Source organism: Callorhinchus milii, unplaced genomic scaffold (assembly GCF_018977255.1).
Source record: "Callorhinchus milii isolate IMCB2004 unplaced genomic scaffold, IMCB_Cmil_1.0 Scaffold1, whole genome shotgun sequence".
NCBI classification, from domain to species: domain Eukaryota; kingdom Metazoa; phylum Chordata; class Chondrichthyes; order Chimaeriformes; family Callorhinchidae; genus Callorhinchus; species Callorhinchus milii.
The window spans coordinates 56,526,672-56,537,237 of record NW_024704742.1 but is presented as its reverse complement, the minus strand read 5'-3'; the positions used below and the strand labels follow the sequence as shown (position 1 = coordinate 56,537,237).

Sequence of the window (10,566 nt, the reverse complement as noted above, 5' to 3'; positions counted from 1 at the left end):
ACTTCTAATAATAAGACATTGGCTTAACTAGTCATGACCACTTAAGTAGCCATGTTGTCAATATATTGGCTGCTTCCCATGCAAAGTGTTAATAATGGACTCCGATTTACTTATCACTGCATTTAATATATGACTAGTCGCATTTTAGAAATGCATGCAAGTACTTACAATATAAAACTTAATTGGGTAACTAGTCCTATAAAATGGCGTCTTGCATCGCAGAGGCTTCCCGCCCTATCCTGAGGCTGGTGTGAGCGCTTGCTCAGATGCATCACAGAAGCTTTCGGTCTAATGGAGAGTCAAGCCATGGCTTCCCGCCCCACCTCCCCCTCTCCTGTGACAGAGTAAGGCAGGAGGATGTGACACAGCCTTCCAATAGACCAGAAGCTTCTGCAATGCATCTGAGCATGTGTGCTCAACCTATAATAATAATAATAATAATCCTTGCATTTGATATAGCGCTTTTCACGTCTTCTAGATGTCTCAAAGCGCTTGACAGAATAGACTGTAAAGTGAATCGACTGTATATTTTGTGGGCGAAATGCAGCAGCCAATTGCACACAGCAATGTCCCACAAACAGTCGTGGATTGAAGTGACCAATTTATTATTGGGTTTTTTTTCTTTAGGGTTTATTATTGGGCGTGCGGAGTAAGGAAACTTGCCCAAGGTTTCGCCCTGCTGTGAATTGAACCCAGGTCTCTCGCTTGCCAGGCGATTGCTCTAACCACTGAGCTACAGGACTCCGCCAAGAACCCACACCAGTCTCAGGACAGGGGGATGTTAAAGATCCCATAATACTTCTCAAAAACTCCCAACCAGCACCCTGTTGTGGCTTGCGAGGACCAGTGCCTAAGTGGTTAATCTGGATAACTAGTCGTTGAGCACTTTGCCCTTGGAGTGACAAGTTATCAGGTGTTACTGTATATAAAACAACAGAATAATTTGCAACTCTCCAATCCTTCTGCAATTTAGACCACACGTCCCACCTCCCCCAAAGTTTTCCCTGTACATTATCGTTTTAATCAATGCAAACAAGCTAAATAAACAAACCTTGGTTTCTCAGAAAATGTGAAAGTGCTGTTTATTTGCCTGGCTCATGTTAAATCAGAGAGCCGGAACACATTATTCCTTGTATCCAGCTAACTGTTATTTAATGACCTGAATCATGTTATGTCAGCTTGATGGAGATACATTGTTAGCTCTGTTTAATGAAGTTAGTCAAATTAGTACCTTTGTGTTGCAGCAGAAAACAGTGAAAGAAGATTCTCAGTTTTCGTAAGAACATAATAAATGCTAGACGAAAAAAGACCTAAGTCCATCTAGTTCGCCTTCCACCTTTCTGGCGGTTGCATGCACATATGTCCCAAACTACCTATGTACTATATCCCATAATGTTATTTCCTAAAGGGAAAACTATCTAATCTGTGTTTGAAAGAATCAACATTTCATAGATTAGAGTTTAATCTCTACTGCAATCCATCTCTTATACTGAAACATTTCATTGGCCTGATATGACTAATATTGCAATAAAATGTGTCCAAACGGCTGCCATGTTTGTCTTCCGATCAGAATTAGTCATTAACAATTGGTAGTTTGTATTGTAAAGATCTTGAGACATTTCAACAGCATAAGGCATTATGCAAAAGCAGTTTGTTTCTTTCTCAGATTTCATTTATCTTTGTTCGGTGAAAATGGTTCCAGCCTTTTCAAGTGGTCTCCACATAACTAAAGTCTCTAATACCTAATGCAATTTGAACGAATTTCCATTGTATCTTCCTTTCTACACTTTCTGTGTTGAAAACTGGACACAGTGATCCTACTGCAGCATAACCAATGCCTGGTAAAAATTCAAATTGCCTCCTTGTTTTTACCTCCATTGCCTCCATGTATAAACCTAGAATTTCACAAGCTCTTCCTGCTTCCAAATCCTTCATAAATCCATGTTAGATGTGGTATCATACAAATGATGGGAGATCAATGCACACTTAGTACTTTGACTTTGGAACACCTGCATTTTGGCTATTCTGAACCTGAAGATCTGATAACAAAGCCTCAAAACTGAACCTCCATCCCCAACTAAGCCAAGAAAACCAGGATAAAGGACAGAATCCCTCCACAGCATTCATTGACAAATGGACACACTCTCCTCTCCACACCACCTGATTAGATTCTTTCCACTTTACACTTGTGGAGTCCTGCAGCTCAGTGGTTAGAGCACTGGTCTCACAAGTGAGAGGTTCATGTTCGACCCCCAATTATCCTTTCTCCCCCACATCCGGTCCCTCACCAGCACTGCTTTCTTCCACTTCCGACGCATTGCCCGTCTCTGCCAATACCTCTCCCCAAAAGCTGCTGAAACCCTGGTCCATGCCTTTGTCACCTCTCGGCTGGACTACTCCAAAGCCCTCCTCGCCAGTCTTCCATCCACTAGCATCCATAAAATCCAATTCATTCAAAACTCTGCCACCCGCATTCTCACCCACACAAAACTCTGCTCCCCGATTACCCCAGTCCTTGCCAGACTTCACTGGCTGCCTGTCCCAGAGAGGATCGATTTCAAGATCCTCACCCTGGTATTCAAGTCCCGGCACTCCTCTGCACCCCCCTACCTCTCTGACCTCATCTCTCCTCAGAACAAGTACCCGTTGCCTTCGTTCCTCCGGGTCTGGCCTCCTCCTCATCCCCCGAGTCCTCCGCTCCACCTTGGCGGCTGTGCCTTCAGCCACTATGCCCTGAGGCTCTGGAACTGCCTTTCTCACTCCTTTTGCCTCGCTCCCTCCCTTACCATTTTCAGGTCTCTGCTGAAGACCTTTCTCTTCGACCGCGCCTGTGGTCACATTCCTCCCCCTCCCCTTGGCTTGGCCCCGGGATCTGTTACTGTAAAGCGCTCTGAGACGCCGTCCGGCGTGGAGGGCGCTATATAAATCCAAGTTGTTCTTGTTGTTGTTGTTGATTTCCGGCAGGTCAAAACCTTGTGCAAGTTTCCTTACTTCACACACCTGATAATAATCCCTCAAGAAAAAAAATAATAAATTGGTCACTTCAATCACGACTGTTTGTGGGACACTGCTGTGCGCAATTGGCTACTGCATTTCGCCCACAAATATACAGTCAATTCATTTTACAGTCTATTCTGTGAAGCGCTTTGAGAGGTCTAGAAATGTGCAAAGCACTACATCAAATGCAAAGATTATTATTATTACTAGCAGTAACCAATCAGCCTTAAACATTAGCAGTGAGGTGTATGTGAACATTATGTTTGAAGCATTCTCTCACACAGATAATATTCCAGTTCCAGGGCAACTCAGTCTTACACTATTCAGGATCAGATACCCCTTAATAAATTAATATTAATAGGAGAACCAGATGGAGACAGAGATCAAATATCAATGTATCTCTCTGTCAGGGAAGCATACCTGTTACTGAACCACCTAGCCCACCTGATCACCTAAGAAACTAAATTCACCCTATCAAGTACTTTGTCAGGGAACAAGGAACCACAAGAATCAGGCTGTCCACCTTGTGAAGGGTCAAACCTGAGTTTGTTGGATGTCAAATGATAAATTAGTGACCAACTTCCTTAGGGAAGGGCAGTAATTGGGGTCAACTTGGCTTCAAAGGTGATATACTTGGCAATACAATGTGGGAAACAAATCAATCATGTATTATGGTACATTTAGATAATTATTATTGGATATTTTAGGAATTCCTAGATCTCAAATAACCTATTGAAAAAATATTTTTTTTAGAGTCTAATCAGGTTTGATTCAAAAGTTTCTGATTTAGGAATATGCAGAGACCTAAAAGTTGCAACAGAACCCATGATTTACAGTAACTGTTCTCTCATTGTCCCATTACACCAACCAACATGGCGGCAGGGTGGCCCTCATTTCCAAAGCCTCCCTTGGTCTCACCCCCTACTCCTCTGGCTGATTCCCCTCCTTCGAGCACCCCACCCTCTTTCACCCCTCTCTCCCTTTGAAAATCCTCCTTGTCTACCGCCCCCCCAAGCCCTCTGCCTCCTTCCACACAGACATCTCTACCCTCCTCTCTTCCCTGTCCCTCTGCTCTGAGCGCCTACTCATAATGGGCGATTTCAACCTCCACCTAAACTCCCCTTGCACCACTTCTGCCGATTTCACTGCCCTCCTCTCCTCCCTAAACCTTACCCTCCATATAAACACACCCATCCACAACCATGGTCATGCACTTGACCTCGTCATCACCCATGGCCTTGACATTTCCGACCTCAGCATAGTGGACAAAGCCATCTCGGACCACTTTTTCATCTCCTTCTCCTCTCACATCCCTCTTTCCTCCACCAAGCCCTCAACTATCCTCTACCACCCTTGGAAAAGGCTACCCCCTGAGACCCTCACAAAGACCGTCTCATCATCAAATATCCTATCCCTGTGGCCCTCTACCCGTGGAGATCCTGAAGCAGCCGTCCAGCTGCTCCATGATCGCCTCTCCTCCACCTTCAACTCCCTCGAGGCCCCTGAAATCTAGGGCCATCTCCAAACCCACCCGATCCCCCTGGTACAACAACAATCTCAGCCGCCAAAAAATCCAAACCCGTCTGCTCGAGCGCAGATGGCGGAAAACTGGCCTGACAGTTCACCACCAACTGTGGCTCGAGCATCTCCACAGCTACCGCCGTTCTTTGACTCGTGTAAAAATGGCCTTCTACTCCAATATCATCTTGGAGGCTAAACACAACCCAAAAATCCTTTTTTCCACCACCCACTACCTCCTCCGTGCCCCCCCTCAGGCCTCCTCAACCTTCATATCAAATGCCAAGTGCGAGGAGGTCATGGACTTCTTTTCTTCTAAAATACTTAACATCCGCCAGGCAGTCTCATCCACCTGCCTCTTGTCACCCACCACCAAGCCCTCTCTGTCCCCTTCACCTTCATCATCATCTGCTCCTATGACCGCTCCCTTTGTACATTCCTTCCTCCCATCTCTCCCTCCTCCCTCTCACCCAACATCACCTCCATGAAACCCACCACCTGCTGCCTCGACACCCTCCCCACCAACTTACTGGTCACCCAGCTCCCCCTCCTCCACCCACTACTGGCTGACATCATCAACCAATCCCTCTCCTCCGGATCAGTCCCTTCGAACCTCTCCAGTCCAGGTTCCGCCCTGTGCACAGTACAGAGACTGCAATTGTGACAGTCACAAACGACATCCTCTCTATCTGTGACCAGGGCTCCTTCTGCCTCCTTGTCCTCCTGGACCTCTCTGCCGCATTCGACACAGTCGATCACGTCATCCTCCTCCATCGCCTTTCCTCCGTCATACACCTTAATGGGACCGCACTCGCCTGGTTCGAGTCCTACCTACGGTACATCTGCACAGATGGCTTCTCTTCTCTCTCTCACCCCGTCACCTGCGGGGTACCCCAAGGATCCATCCTTGGCCCCCTCCTCTTTCTGATCTACATGCTCCCTCTTGAGGATATCATCCGCAGACATGGAATACATTTCCACATGTATGCAGATGACACCCAACTCTATTTTTCCACCTCTCTTTGCTACCCCTGATGTTCTGTCAGCCTGCCTGTCAGATCTCAGGGGCTGGATGAGTGCAAACTTCCTTCAGCTGAACGTTGACAAGACAGAAGCCATATTCTTTGGCTCTCGTCAATGTCTAAAATCTCACGGCTCTCACCTCCTCCACCTACCTGACCTCCCCCTAAACCTCTCCGAACCCGTATGCAACCTTGGCGTCAGGTTCAACCCCCAAATATCCTTCCTCCCCCACATCCGGTCCCTTCTACCACCTCCGACGCATCACCGGTCTCTGATAATACCTCTCCCCAAAAGCTGCTGAAACCCTGGTCCATGCCTTTGTCACCTCTTGGCTGGACTACTCCAATGCCCTCCTCGCTGGTCTCCCATCCACAACCATCCATAAAATCCAAATCATTCAAAACTCTGCAGCCCACATTCTCACCCGCACGAAACTCCGTTCCCCGATCACCCCAGTCCTTGCCAGACTGCACTGGCTGCCTGTCCCAGAGAGGATCGATTTCAAGATCCTCACCCTTGTATTCAGGTCCCTGCACCCCTCTGCACCCCCTACCTCTCTGACCTCATCTCTCCTCAGAACAAGTACCCGTTGCCTTCGTTCCTCCGGGTCTGGCCTCCTCCTCATCCCCCGAGTCCTCCGCTCCACCCTCGGCGGCTGTGCCTTCAGCCGCTATGCCCTGAGGCTCTGGAACTGCCTTTCTCACTCCTTTTGCCTCGCTCCCTCCCTTCCCATTTTCAGGTCTCTGCTGAAGTCCTTTCTTTTCGACCGCGCCTTTGGTCACCTTCCTCCCCCTCCCCCTGGCTCGGCCCCGGGATCCGTTACTGTGAAGCGCTCTGAGACGCTGTCCGGCATGGAGGGCGCTATATAAATCCAACTTGTTGTTGATTTAACCTAGGCTGCCAGTCCAATGAAGTGCTGGGGTGTGCTGCATTGTTGAGGAACTGTCCTTTAGATGAGACTTTAAAACCATGTCCCACCTGCCCTTTCAGGTGGATGTTAAAGATTCTATGGTACTATTTAAAAAGAGAAGCCAGTTTTTTACATTGTTGAGATCTACAATCCCCCGGATAATCATTCACTTCATGGCTGTTTGAGGGAAATTGCTGTGTATAAAATGGCTGTCGGATTTGCCAACAAAATACACAGTAACTACATTTCACACTGAAATCCTGTGAAGCACTTTGAAATGTCTCAACAACGTGATAAGATGCTACATCAGTGTAAGGATTATTATTATTATTTGGTATCATTAGTAAATTTAGAGGTCAAGGCAATTTGAAGACCATTTCCTTCTGTAAAGTTCCAGCTGATGTCAGTGTAGATTATGTCAAGTTGTATTTCTTCTACTCAAAGGTAAACCACATGAATTCAGAACCAGTCAATCAATCTCATGCTACAGTATACAACAACAACAACAGCAACATCTTGCACTTATATAACGCCCTCCATGCAGGGTAACGTCTCAGAGCACTTAACAGTGGCGGAGCCTGAATCTGAGCTGGGGTGGGGGGGTGGGGGGGTGGTGTGACCGTAAGCACAGTCGAAAAGGAAGGTTTTCAGGCAGGACTTGAAAAAGGGGAGAGAGGGGCAAGGCGGAGGGATCGAGGGAGAGTGTTTCAGAGTTTCAGGCGTGGAGGCTGAAAGTGCTACATCCGATGGTGGGGTGGAGGGTGTGAGGGATGAGCAGGAGGCCGGTGTCAGTTGAGCGGAGGCGCCGGGTGATGGATTTTGGAGTGAGGATTTCGGAGAGGTAGGGGTGTGTGCCAGGGAGTGAATGGATTTGTACACATGTGAAGAACTTGAAGTCAATCCATTCGGTTATGGGGAGCCAGTAGAGCCTGGTCAGTACTGGTGAGATGTGGGTACGGACTTTGGTCCAGGTTAGTATGTGGGCAGCAGAGTTCTGAATGAGCTGGATCTTTTGAATAGTGGAGCTGGGGAGACCAGTGAGGAGTGCGTTTAAATAATCCAAGCAGGAGGTGACAAACGCATGCACGAGGGTTTTGGCTGCATTTAGGTAAGGTACTGTCGGAGGGTACCGTAAGATGCTGTTCCTGCTAAAATTATCTGGTCTAAGTCAAATTGGAGCTATTTAGAAATTAATCCAAATTTGGGATTACTTCAAGTTTGGAAGTAATTTCGTTCCTTGTTTGCTAGCATCTCCATGGACACTGTTAATGCTGCAGTCAGCCAATGTGGTTTTTGAAACTAACCCAGCCAAGTACCCCTTTCTCCACCGCAAGGTTCAGCTGTGACTGCCAAACCTTGTTTAGAAGGGAAACAAAGGTCATCTGAAGGATTTCAAACTAGGTTGCAGATCTGTGAATACCAAAAGCAGAGATTTTAATACATTTAAAAGAATTCTGCCAGGAATCAACGCTTGGCTGGAATATATTCTTATTTTTATATGCTGCAGGTTTTGTTTGAATCAGGTTACATTCAACCGAGGGATCTCAATAAATACACTGCACCCTGAAAGGTAATTATAACACAGCTCATATTTAGGGGGACACTGTTACAATGCTCTTTAGTATAGTGCATTGTTCTATATTAATAGTTATATTTGGTAAGTGAATAGCTCACAATAATAGATAAGGGTAAGTAGCTAACATTCTGATAACTTTGCCCCAGATCCCATTACCCCTTTAAATAACTTTTGAATGGCAAACTAGCAGAATTAAATATTAACAGAAATTCAAACCTAGAAATAGGTACTGTGCAAGGACAAAGAAAGAAACTATTACAATCTTAAATGGTGTGTTTGTTCTGATTCGGTGCCATTAAACAGTAACCCTGTCTCCGTCATGTTATTTCCCACATTATCCTCTGATCCAACACCAAAGAGCTACATACAGGAAAGTAAAATTAATCTTTATAACAGCGACAAATAACTTTTGTGCGAGCTTCAAGCCAAAGTTGACAGTTAGATGAATGAACATACCATACTGTCAGTTTGGCGGCTTTCATGATTTATGAAAAAATATTATTTCTCTTCTGAAATTATTGATCATTTTTTCGGTTACCCAACTTTGCATTTGCCACCATGGGAGAGATAGAAGTTTCTGTGAACTCAGCTTATTTCACCACTGGAGGTCAGTCATGTCACTGGGACATTAGAAGCGCATAACTACATTAGAACAATAACCACTCGCCTTTATATAGCACGGTAGTGTCTCGGAATGCTTGTATTGAGTGTGCCTCACACCTTAGAGGGCAAAAAGCTGCAAATATGTGAAAGAATGTAACATATATGTGAACTAATCTTTAACTTTCAGCTCATTTCGGTCCCGAAAGCATAGCAAATAACCACAGCTATTGGGAATATTTTGTTAGTGTTCAGTATTATGGTTTATAACTGGAATTGCAACATTAAAGTGCAAGAGACTGCTTAATTTTATCAGCACTTCCTTGGCTCTGGCTTCAAATCAATATAGTGATAGATCACACACTGTGGTTCTATGCCCCACTGCATGTTTTATATTTCATTAAACAACCTTTTTGCAACAGGTCAGAAATGAGTAGGCTGAACTAAACCAGTCTCCAAACCAGACTGAACTTGGCATTTTGAATTGAATAATTGGAAACTTTCCAGACCTTACATTGTTCAAGGCTAACATGTCCTCAGAAGTAATAGAGCCGGTGGAATGAAAAGTCAGAGGATGAGAATATAAAATCCAAAAATTAGTATTATAAATCAGAGAAAATTTAAGTTTAGACAAATCAATATGTCACAATATTTTTTTTAAATGTTTAAAAAGTTTAAAATCAGCTGTTCTGTCTTGCTAAACCTCCATGTTTAACATTAGAAAAATCAGCAAAAATTCAGTCAATCATGAGTGGTTATGACCAAGCCATATTACTCCTGGGTCAGCAAAGCTGTGCCCTATGGGAATCAGGCAGAGTTTTCGATTTCCTGCTGTGAATAATTACATTAGTCTGTCTGAATCCTCTGAGCTTTGAGTGTGCAGACCTGAGCTACCGGGCTGTGTCCTGACCTCTATATCACCAACTCAATACCACTGAATGAATTTCAGTATTCTATTTAACATTACAAATTAATGCAGTATAATGACATCACCAATATGATGATTGATAGATAAACGAGTAAGGAATGTGGGTCTAAATTTTAGTCATTTCTTAATAATCTTTGCATTTGATTTTGTCCCTATTATGTGGAGAGGATGTCTCAAAGTTCTTCACAGGATATACTGTAAAGTATAGTGACTGCGCATAACTGGTGGCTGGAACAGGTTAGCAGGAAGCAAGTTGAGGCCAGGATGTTTGACTCATTCAAAGAACAGCTTGTTGTTGTCATGGGAGCTTGGTAGGATATATATTCTGGAAAGAAGAGATCAAATCAGCCGAATTAGAATTTTTCATCTGAACCTATCTTGTCATTTAGCTAATTCCCTCATTAATTTGTTAACTACGGTCTTCCGTTATCACCTCTCAAATATGAATCCTTGTGGGAACACTTCTGCTGATGTATGAACCCCAGGTGACTGGATTCTTCATAAATATTTTCTTTTTGTAGCGACACATTGAAATTGCAATTGAGCTTGGCGTTGGAATGAATCGGTGAAAAATAAAGGGTTAAATTATTCCAAAACAATTCAGTGTGTTTAAAAAAAACATTCAGTGGCTTCTTGGAAGAGCTTATGTTGATTTTCCTATATAATTGCCAGTAGCTTTCTGCATCACTGACATTTCTTTCAGATTCCATGGTTAACATGTTCATGCCTGAGCAATCCTGTGCAGTTCTCGCTCACTCGCTGCTGTGCTGCCTGAGGCTGCTGGGATGGGAAAGTCTCTTGGTAAAAATAAATAATTTGCTCCTATATTGATGTAGCTGTGAGTCATTGTGGGCTGTCACTGGGTCCGGAGCCTCATACACTGCACAGCACCTACAGAACAAATGCCAGGCAGCTTTAATTGACTCGTGTAGGACACAGTTTCATCTCTGACAACAGTGTCCATGCATTCAGGAATCCAGTTCTGGTAATGGCATAGACATCAGAGGAAAGAGT

The 10,566-nt window shown here is 44.6% G+C and overlaps 1 non-coding gene across 1 annotated transcript; it reads right to left on the bottom strand.

Annotated features, from left to right (window-relative positions):
* Positions 1–671: 671 nt before the first annotated feature.
* On the bottom strand, positions 672–743 carry trnaa-ggc. Its single transcript has one exon. It is a non-coding gene; the product is annotated as a tRNA-Ala (tRNA).
* Positions 744–10,566: the final 9,823 nt, after the last annotated feature.